Source organism: Crotalus tigris, unplaced genomic scaffold, assembly GCF_016545835.1.
Source record: "Crotalus tigris isolate CLP2741 ecotype Arizona unplaced genomic scaffold, ASM1654583v1 scf7180000017785.2122318, whole genome shotgun sequence".
Classification (NCBI taxonomy): Eukaryota; Metazoa; Chordata; class Lepidosauria; order Squamata; family Viperidae; genus Crotalus; species Crotalus tigris.
In genome coordinates, this window is record NW_024096634.1 from 926,856 (window position 1) to 937,484 (window position 10,629).

Genomic DNA, 10,629 nt, shown 5'->3' on the forward strand with positions numbered 1-10,629 from the left:
GGCATCTCTGATAATGAAAAAGGTCCACTTATTTTTGAAGTCATAATTCAAACAGATACCTTTGGGATGTTAGAAAGAGAAAAGAGAACTCACTATTGGAAAATCATATCTATGGTTACATCCACACAAAGTCTGATATTTATTAACTTCAGATATTAATAATGAAGCCAGGGAAGATATTCAGCACAAGGCAGCAACCTGCAAACCAGTGCTGAACAAGAGTGGAACTAGTTTCATCTTGCCTTTATATTTTGCAGAACAAAGAATGAAAAAGTGACATGGAAAGCATACAGATTTCATAATTGTTCATTCCAAGGCAGATTTTGCATACAAACCAAGAAATATCTTCAAGAAAAAGCAAAGAAAGTCCAATTGCCTCTTGAAAAAACACCTTTGGAACAACCATGATTTAAATGATTGAAAATCTCCAAAGACAAACCAAGAAATGAAAAACAAAGCAAAAGGAATTCACAACAATAAATACAACAAAAACAGTCAGGGACAGAACATGCTGTAATAAAATTAGGCCATATATTAGCAGTGAATTTTCTACATTAATTTGTAATTTTTAAAAAAGTATTTTGAAGCTGCCAAAGTGGGAAAAGCAGAAAAGGGAATTAATACTGCCCATGCATCTGCAAATATAATTTGGGGCATTTATTCCAAGGTAAGGGATGTAAGATAGACCCCATGCATTATCTTGGAATCCAGAAGGACCTTTGAACAAAAGGTTATGAGTTATGCATCAGTTACGCCCTTTCCTGGACCAACAACCTTGTTCATAGCCACCTCCTGTCTTGACTCCTGCAATGCACTCTACAAGGGACTATTCTCAAAAAGTACCAAGAAGCTTCAATTGGTTCAAAATGTGGCTGCCCACATGGTTTTGTACAATACTAGATTTGCACATTTGTCACCTCTCTTGAGGGAACTGCATTGGCTGCATTGCTTCTGGGTCCCATTCCAGATCCTGATTCTCATCTTTAAAGCCCTACATGGCCTGGGACCAGGTTATTTTTTTCAGTTACATCAGTCCAACACACCAGAGCAGGGAGATAGGGATGTTACAGCCACCCTCCTAAGGAAGTCCATCTAGTGGAACCAAGAAGAAAGGCCTTCTCTATGGTGGTTCTCTCTCTGTGGAACATCATCTCTGCTGAAATAAGATTGCCCCCCACTTTGACTCTTTTGAAAGGCCCTGAACACATGGTTTTCAGGGACGCCCAAGAGTGATATGGAGTCCATCAAGTGATTGATTTCACTGTTATCACTAGGGTGACAGGGGTTTATTGAATTTGTATTGAGTTTATATTGAGATTTTAGTTGTATAAACTGTCCAAAGTCACCATGAGTAAGTTTGATGGCCATATATGGTACGTTTTCTTAATAAAAAAAAAAAAGTTAATAAAGCCCACATTTTACAGCAATTATCATCTTCAAAATGCACCCAAATTAAGCAGAATCATTGGTTTGATCAGTTTAAGCTATTGTATTTGCTAAGAGACTCCAGTCTCCTTTTGCTTGCTATATTCCTGTGGATTTTTCCTCTGATATCTGCTACACTTAATTTCTGACATTGCCACATTTGCTTAAAAGAAATTACTGAGTCTCTTTTATATTTTGTAAAATGCTCCATCAACTCTATCAGATGTTTATGTTGCAGGATGTGTTTATTTAAATATGGTGTGCAATTTTACTGAGGTAAAAAATGTTTAAATAGCATTGTGATAACACTAAAATTGGTTGCATCTGTGGGAAGTCAGCCCCCCCCCCAGAGAAGGAAATATTAAAAAGGCAGAAAAGCATGCCCAGTTTTCTTAATAGCCCCAAGTCTCCCTCCCCAAGCAGAAACCAGCTCAATAGAAATGCAGATGTAAATAATCCAGGAAGGTTGGAGGCCCCCAGCTAGAAGCTTAGGAGACAAAGACAACTAATCTACATACCCCACCCAAACTCTTAAGACAAAACATAATAGGATTAACCCACAGATGCCAAAGGGCACACTCAGACTCAGGTCAAAGTTCATGCCACAAGAACACTCCAAACAAAAACCTCAAGAAGGTATGAAAACCCATTCTCTACACGTGCTCGCTCTCTTTTCTTCCAAAGCCATCTTCCTGTCTGGCTCTCCTCTTCAAGAAGCTGCAACCTTCTTTCTAAACAGTCACCATGTTGTTTATTCCCGGCTTGGACTGAACCACAATGAAGACTTTTCCTTCAACACATCCCATTTTTGTTGCAAGAACACAAATTTCCTTTCTAACTGGTAAAAAGTGATATATTCAAAATAGGAGTTTGTTGCTGGGCTTTAGAGAGTAGTGCTGCTGGTTGTTTTTATTCTGGTCTTAGCTATGTTTTCTGGATATTTTAATTTTTACCATTATCTATTCTGAGCATCACTTGTTTGCAAAAAAAAGGCAAAATATATATCTGACAAATAAATACAACAGTTCATGTCTAAATAACATCATCCAGAGCAAAAAATGTATCTCATTAAAATTTATGGGGCCAACTTCTAATTCAGTCTGGGAATAAAGCTAGTTGAAAGGCTTTAGATACTATAGGAAGAGGGCTATATAACTATGGATAGTATCATAACTATAGAGGCTATGCTAATAACTATAGAGAACTATAGTGCTATTAATTCTGATCTTTTAGTGACATCTCATCCCAAAACAAATAAACTTAGTACCCTAAACTTTAAATGGAACATTTGCTGAGTTGCATCATTTTCACTCATCATCTTATGAAGGATTGAGCTGAAGTGATCTATGTTAATGTTCTCAGCTCTTTTAGTGTGCAATGCACATTGAAGCAGTTTGTACCTAGAGCAAATATGGGTTATGTACTTTTATTTTCCTCAGAGACAAAGATAGAAAACTGGATCTTTCATCTGCCAAAGCCCTTGGCAGAAAGCCTCTTCCATCATAATTATCCTCCATTTTCACTGTAGTGTATATATTTGATCCTCAAATCTTAGACAGGTTATTTCCATTTCTTCTGCTCAAACTTTCACTCATGTATAGGTTTTATATGTCAGCAAGAATGACCTAGTTATATTTAGGGGTGGAGAAAAGGAGGAGAATGCTGGCAACTTCACTCACAATTCACTTTATCTCCAAGGCATTTTAAACAGCTTGCTGGAGAAGAGAAATAACATCAGTACATGTTAGCAAAGGGACAAGTTCCATTTGTATGCATGTCAGGGAAGACACTTGACATTGTTTATTGGTGTAATACAGAGCATCTTGGCTCCTTGCTGCTCCCTGTTAGGCCTTAATTATGTAGCGAATTCCAACAGATAATTTAAGATTCCTATACAACTCTCAAATTACATTGTCAATCATAAATTTTCTGTTTTCCATTCGGATAGTTTGCAGATTATTGAGACTGCTGGAGGTAGGCAGGTTAAAATGATAATCTCAGAAAAGAATATAATGTCTGTTTTGCAATAGTTTTTAGCAAAAAAATAAAGCGTCCTAGCTTACTTTGACAGAGCAATATTTTGCAATATATTTGGGTTATTCATAAAATTCTCTGAATTGCTGAAAAACAATTACCCCATTGCAAATGCATTCCCCAATTCCCTACTACTCCCAGAAATTCCAACAGCAACTTTTGCTTACAAGCACACCCAGACTCCAACATATCTTCAAGCGCCATAGTTCAGACAGAGGAAATAGCAAGTACAGATTCAGACAAAGCTTCCTGTGTTTTCTAGGAACTTCCTCTGTGGCTGCAGGACCCTTTTGAAGTAAGAAACAGATGAAAATTATACAGTACATTGTAAAACAGAGTAAATATATTTTTAAACGGAATACTTTCTATAATTCCTACCTACCCCTTTCTAGAAAAACGAACAAGCAAACAAGCAAGCTTGGGTTTAGTCAATTTTATATGACTGCCCCATCTAGTGTGGCCATTTGCCTTCCTGTCAAAAGATCCTCTGCCTGTGTGCAAACTGCTTAACTTGTCCTTGTAAAAAAGTATTCATAGCCAGTTGAATTGACCCTAAGTGGTGACAAGGGAAAGAATTATTTCTATTTACTTATCATATCACAAAGATAGTATGGCAGTACTAGTAGAAGGGGATAAATAATAACAAGGTCAAACTGATGGGTTTATCTAAAACATTCCAATGTCATGCTGTAATTTACATTATATCTGCCTTTTCCCTTTGTCTTGTCTTTGCAATGTAGCAGGCCAGAGTCCTTTTTTTTTTTAAATTGGGGCTGCTCAGCAAAGTGCCAAATTTTTGCTCATAATGTTATGTTGGATCTTCATAGTGATTTGGTTGCTCTAGATGAGCCAAGGTTTGGCCACAACAGTGACCATCTGTTGAGCAACTGGCAAAATGAACCTGTTCAAAGTTTTTCCCAGCCACAAATGTCATCTACTCTTCAAGTAGGGACTAGGAGTCCAAAAAAAAAAGTCCAGGTTATGCACCAGTCCTGAATGGGGAAGTACAACTCCATCCAAAACCACAGATGAAAACATTCTAACTTAGAGAAGCAAAACAGCCATAAGCACTGTCATATCAGGATCTACCCAAAGTCTATACCTCTTCATTCAGAACCGTGCAACCTCCAGACAATGATTCAATACATAAATAGTTTAATCTGTGTAGCCCAGGGTAAAGAAATAAAGATGGATTCCATCAGCATACTTAGGATTTGTTATTGTTGTTCAGTTGCGAAGATATGCTCGAGGCAAACCACTTCAGCACACTACCTCCCCACTCCTAACCTCTGCAGTCCAGAAGAATGCCATGGTCAATGGATTGAAAGCTGCTGTCCTGTTTCTGGTTTCAATTATCACATACACACAGTTACTATGGAAATTAGCAATTTACTCAAAGACAAAACTATAATAGCACACAAGGAATGCAAACCAAAATACAGTCTTGGCAACCTACTTGCTGAAAGGTTTTGCTTTTAGCAGGAACATGCAGAAGAATAGTCAAAATCCAGTCCAAAGTTCCAAGAGTCAGATCAGCATTATCAGCCAGGCCAGAGGTCAGAATTTCACAAAGAAAATCTGCAAAATGTAACACAAGAGCCAGAGTTCAAACAACTGATTCCAAAGAGGGACCATGTGTTCAGTCTCCTTTTTAAATCAAGCTTCAGCCAGTGGCCTTTAATAAAAGGATTTACTGCCTTACTTGATAAGAAGCTTCATTGAACATGGGAGAATCCACCAGGAAAGTAGCAGCCCGCGCGCCTAACGGCGCGCGAATTATATAATTATATAACTAAAAATCACAAACAGTAGCAGTACATTCAGGGCAAGTGTGTCTGACATCCCCTGTATCTAAAATGTCCGGCTTAGTTCAGTGCAACACCTGCTTTGCAGCTGTCTTTCGCAGTACCCTTTTCAAACTTGGAAACTGTCCTATCTGTAAACAAATCACTAGCCTACAAGGACAGATCATTTACCTAGGGTCTGTAATCCGTGCTCTTCGGGCAGAAATTAGGTGTCCAGTTCAGCCCCTCTACTCTAGTAAGCCTCCCTGCTATCAGCCCCCTTTACCACAAAGATCCTGCAGGAAAAGGGCAGTGTGGACAACCGTGGGATCTGGCAGGGTGAGAGCTGTGAACCATAAACACAAAGCTTTCGCTGTGTCCCTGCACAACAGCTACAGTGCCCTTGCTGACCTTAATAGGGACATTAAGGAGACTGGTAAAGGTATTTGTGAAGATAACTCAAATAAGCAGGGGATTGTGGTCCAAGATGAAGAACTAGATTTTGACAGGGAGAAGTGTGAATCAGGTATTGCACATCAGTCATGCAAGAACAAAAAGGCACCCAAAAAGAGAAGCTACCTTCTGGTAGGTGATTCAATTATAAGGGATGTAAATTTAGGAAAGGACACAGAGGCTTTGAAAGAGGTCAGGTGTCTTCCAGGTGCTACTGCCAGTAGGGACAAGAAGCGTATTTCTAAAATAATCAAGAATGGCAGCAAGGACTGTGATGTGGAGGCTATTGTACATCTTGGCACTAATGATCTGTCCCAAAAAGATGTACTCTCTGTGCAGAATGATTTCCAGAGCTTGGGGAAGGAACTTAGCAGAATAGGCTGTAGGCTTACTTTCTCAGAGGTTTTACCAGTGTATAAGGAGCAAAACGGAAAAGGCCAGCGCATAGCACAATTCAATATGTGGCTAAAGGAGTGGTGTAAAGGGGAAGGCTTTGGATATATTAGTCACGATGTCAGTAGCTGGTCCAATCAAAAGATGTACAAAAGAGATGGTTTGCATCCATCAAAAAAAGGGACTGAGTTACTCGGCTATAAATTCACAGATTTTCTGGAGGGAAATTTAAACTAAACAGCGGGGACAGGGAGTTAATTGATACGGAACAACCCTGTCCCCGGCAATTTAAAAACTATAGGGCTATCAGTGCATGTAGCATAGATGTGTGTGTGGACAAGAATACCAACCTTGCTACCAATCAAAATGAAGCCTCTAATAGCGAGTGCCACATAAAGTGCACTAACCAAATAGGTGGTAAGACAATAGGGGAACTCAGGCACCACACAGGTTATGTAGAAAGGAAACACAGGGCCACCCACAAAGGACTCAAATGTTTATACACCAATGCACAGAGTATGAACAGCAAACAGGGTGAACTAGAAATTCAGGTTAATGAGGGCAGATACGATATTGTTGCCATTACGGAAACATGGTGGGATGAAACTCACACATGGAACACACAGCTAGAGGGATTTAAATTATTTAAAAGAAACAGACCAAATAAAAGAGGAGGTGGAGTTGCTCTCTATATAAGAAATAACTACATCTCCACAGAAATAGAGTACAACAATGATAAAAACTGTCTTGAATGCATTTGGGTCAATATAAAAGGGGGGGGAAATGACATTGCCATAGGTGTATACTACAGACCACCCAACCAAACAGAGGAAATAGATGAACTTTTTGCTAGTCAGCTAACTAAGGTATGTAGGAAGCACATCACAATAGTAATGGGGGACTTTAACTACCCTGACATCAACTGGGAGACAAACTCCGCACCAAGTGGAAGATCAAACAGGTTCCTGGCAAACCTAGCAGACAACTTTGTCTCCCAAAAAGTAGAGAAGGGAACTAGGGGATTAACCATTTTGGATCTAATTCTCACTAACAGAGATGAAATGATAGACGGTGTTGAAGCCATAGGAACCCTGGGAGGAAGTGATCATGCAATATTAGAATTCAACATTATAGAAGCACAACCAATAGAACACAGTCAAACTAGAGTCTTGGACTTCAAGAGAGCTAATTTCAATAAACTTAGAGAGGGCTTGGGAAGGATTCCATGGATGAGAATCCTCAAGGGGAAAACAACTCAAGAAGCTTGGGAAATTTTGAAAAATGAGATAATAAAAGCATAGTCTAGCACAATACCAACAAAGATGAAAAATAACAGCTCTCAAAAGAAACCAGCATGGCTGCATAAAGAACTCTCTGACAAATTGAAAGATAAAAAGGACAAGTATAGAAAATGGAAAGAGGGGAACATAACTAAGTCAGAATATCAGCAAATAGCCCGAGCCTGCAAAGATGAAGTGAAGAAAGCCAAGGCTCAAAATGAACTAAGGCTTGCGACCAAAGTCAAAAATAACAAAAAAAGCTTCTTTCAACATGTAAAAAACAAGAAAAAAGTGAAGGAAATGATTGGTCCATTAGTGGGTGGAAGTGGCAAGAAGGTGACAAGCAACAGGGAGAAAGCAGAACTATTTAACTCATTTTTTGCATCTGTCTTTACACAAAGGGAAAAAACAGACCAACCTATCAAAAATAGTGCCATAAAAAACAAAATAGAAACACAAGTTAAGATAGGCAAGAAAATGTAAGTGAGCACCTGTCCAGCCTAGATGAGTTCAAATCACCAGGACCAGATGGATTACACCCCAGAGTTCTCAAGGAACTGGCAGATGTGATATCGGAGCCACTGAACTATATTTTTCAAAGATCCTGGAACACAGGGGAACTACCAGAGGACTGGAAAAGAGCTGATGTAGTTCCCATCCTCAAAAAAGGAAAAAAAATGGATCCAGGAAATTACAGACCTATCAGCCTGACCTCAATACCTGGGAAGATCCTGGAAAAGATAATCAAACAACGAATCAACGAACACCTAGAGGCAAACAAAGTCATTACTAAAAGCCAACATGGGTTTGTCAAAAATAGATCATGCCAGACAAATCTTATTGCATTCTTTGACCAAGTGACAAAATTAGTGGATCAGAGGAATGCTGTGGATATAATTTACTTGGACTTCAGTAAGGCATTTGATAAAGTAGATCACAACCTACTACTTGACAAGATAGAAAAATGTGGGTTAGACAGAACCATCACCAGATGGATCCGTAGCTGGTTGACCGGCCGTACTCAGCGAGTGGTCCTCAATGGAACTGCATCTATATGGAGGGAAGTGTGTAGTGGGGTGCCCAGTACTCTTCAAAATCTTCATCAACGATTTGGATGAAGGGATAGATGGGGAACTCATCAAATTTGCAGATGACACCAAGCTGGCAGGAATAGCCAACACTCCAGAAGACAGGCTTCAGATACAGAAGGATCTGGACAGACTTGAACACTGGGCACTAACTAACAAAATGAAATTCAATGGTGAAAAAAGCAAGGTTCTACATTTAGGCAAGAAAAACCAAATGCACAAGTACAGCATAGGTGGCACCATGCTCAATAGTAGTAACTGTGAGAGGGACCTCGGAGTCCTAGTAGACAATCACGTAAATATGAGCCAGCAGTGTGCGGCAGCTGCCAAAAAGGCCAACACAGTGCTAGGCTGCATTAACAGAGGGATAGAATCAAGATCACGTGAAGTATTAATACCACTCTTCAATGCCTTGGTAAGGCCACACTTGGAATACTGCATCCAGTTTTGGTCACCACGATGTAAAAAAGATGTTGAGACTCTAGAAAGAGTACAGAGAAGAGCAACAAAGATGATTAGGGGACTGGAGGCTAAAACATATAAGGAACGGTTGCTAGAATTGGGTATGTCTAGTTTAACGAAGAGAAGGACAAGGGGGGACATGATAGCAGTATTCCAATATCTCAGGGGCTGCCATAAAGAAGAGGGAATTAAGCTATTTTCCAAAGCACCTGAAGGCAGGACAAGAAGCAACGGGTGGAAACTAATCAAGGAGAGAAGCAACCTAGAACTAAGGAGAAACTTCCTGACAGTGAGAACAATTAATCAGTGGAACAGCTTGCCTCCAGAAGCAGTAAATGCTCCAACACTGGAAGTTTTTAAGAAGAGACTGGACAGCCATTTGTCCGAAATGGTGTAGGGTTTCCTGCCCAAGCAGGGGGTTGGACTAGATGACCTCCAAGGTCCCTTCCAACTTTACTACTATTACTATTACATTTCTGCTCTACTCACCAGGTTTGGGACTGGGAAGCCTGATGTCATCATCATCTGACTGCTCCAGCTGTTCAGGTAGTATTTGATCAGCCACAAACGATTCTTGAGGGGGGTTGGCTCATGAGGCTGACATGCCACAGATTCTTCAGGAGCAACTTTCTCAAATTCAAATTTAAACTTTAGTAAATGCGTCCGAGATCATGACAACTGCTGAGAAATCAAGGAACACAAGGATGAATACATCATCTCCATCCTATCTCTACTAAATAACATTGTCAGGTGTGATCAACACTGTCTACATTCTACATTGCAGATTGAAATGGGTCCCAATAATCCATTTTTGTAGATTTTTAAAGCCTGCCTTTATTATATTAATGTAAACTCTCCAAGATGATCCTTTGTTGTTGCTATCTAACTACCTTCTCCATAATTTTCCCAAAAAGATAAGATTGGAAACTGGATAATTTTTGTTTAGAATATAGGGACAAAGTAGCAATATCTTGAGAAGTGAGCATACCCTTCTTCCCTTGAAGACACTGATAATGCTGCATGGACCCATCCATTTGGTCACCTCCCAGCCACCCTAACAATTCAGGAGGCGCTAGGATGTAACAGACCTAAGGACCTTATCCATAATCTTAGGAATTATAGAATTACAGAATAGATCTCAATTCAATTAATCTCCTAGGATTGTTCCCCAAGTAACTCATCTGGACTGGCATAGTCAGAGATGGAGTAAATCCAAGCACCCAGTTGCCAAACAATGTGAAAACTCTTCACTGTAGCCCTGCAGGTTGCCTTGCATCCCAGATAACAGGAAGTGGGTCACTCTAAACAAGGCTGTTGGGTGCCTATTCATAGATACAACAAGAGCAGAGGAGTAACAATTTTATAACCCTTTTTACTACAATGTATGTTCAGCTGCAAGGCGTTCAAACCGGTCAGTCCTAGAAGAGATCAACCCCGACTGCTCTTTAGAAGGCCAGATCCTGAAGTTGAAATTCAAATACTTTGACCACCTAATGAGAATGAAGGACTCACTGGAAAAGGGCCTAATGCTGGGAAAGATTGAGGGCAATAGAAGAAGGGGACGACAGAGAATGAGATGGCTGGATGGAGTCACCGAAGCAGCAGGTGTGAACTTAAATGGACTCCAGAAGATGGTAGAGGACAGGAAGACCTGGAGGAACATTGTCCATGGGGTCGCGATGGGTCAGACACAACTTCGCAATTAACAAC

General features: G+C 39.9%; 1 long non-coding RNA gene across 1 annotated transcript; it reads right to left on the minus strand.

The window, feature by feature from the left end:
- Positions 1-1,935: 1,935 nt before the first annotated feature.
- On the minus strand, positions 1,936-10,397 carry LOC120307482. Its single transcript, XR_005556561.1, has 3 exons — positions 9,409-10,397; positions 4,916-5,037; positions 1,936-3,746 (listed from the first exon to the last, which is right to left on the minus strand). It is a non-coding gene; the product is annotated as an uncharacterized LOC120307482 (long non-coding RNA).
- Between the last annotated feature and the right edge of the window lie 232 nt (positions 10,398-10,629).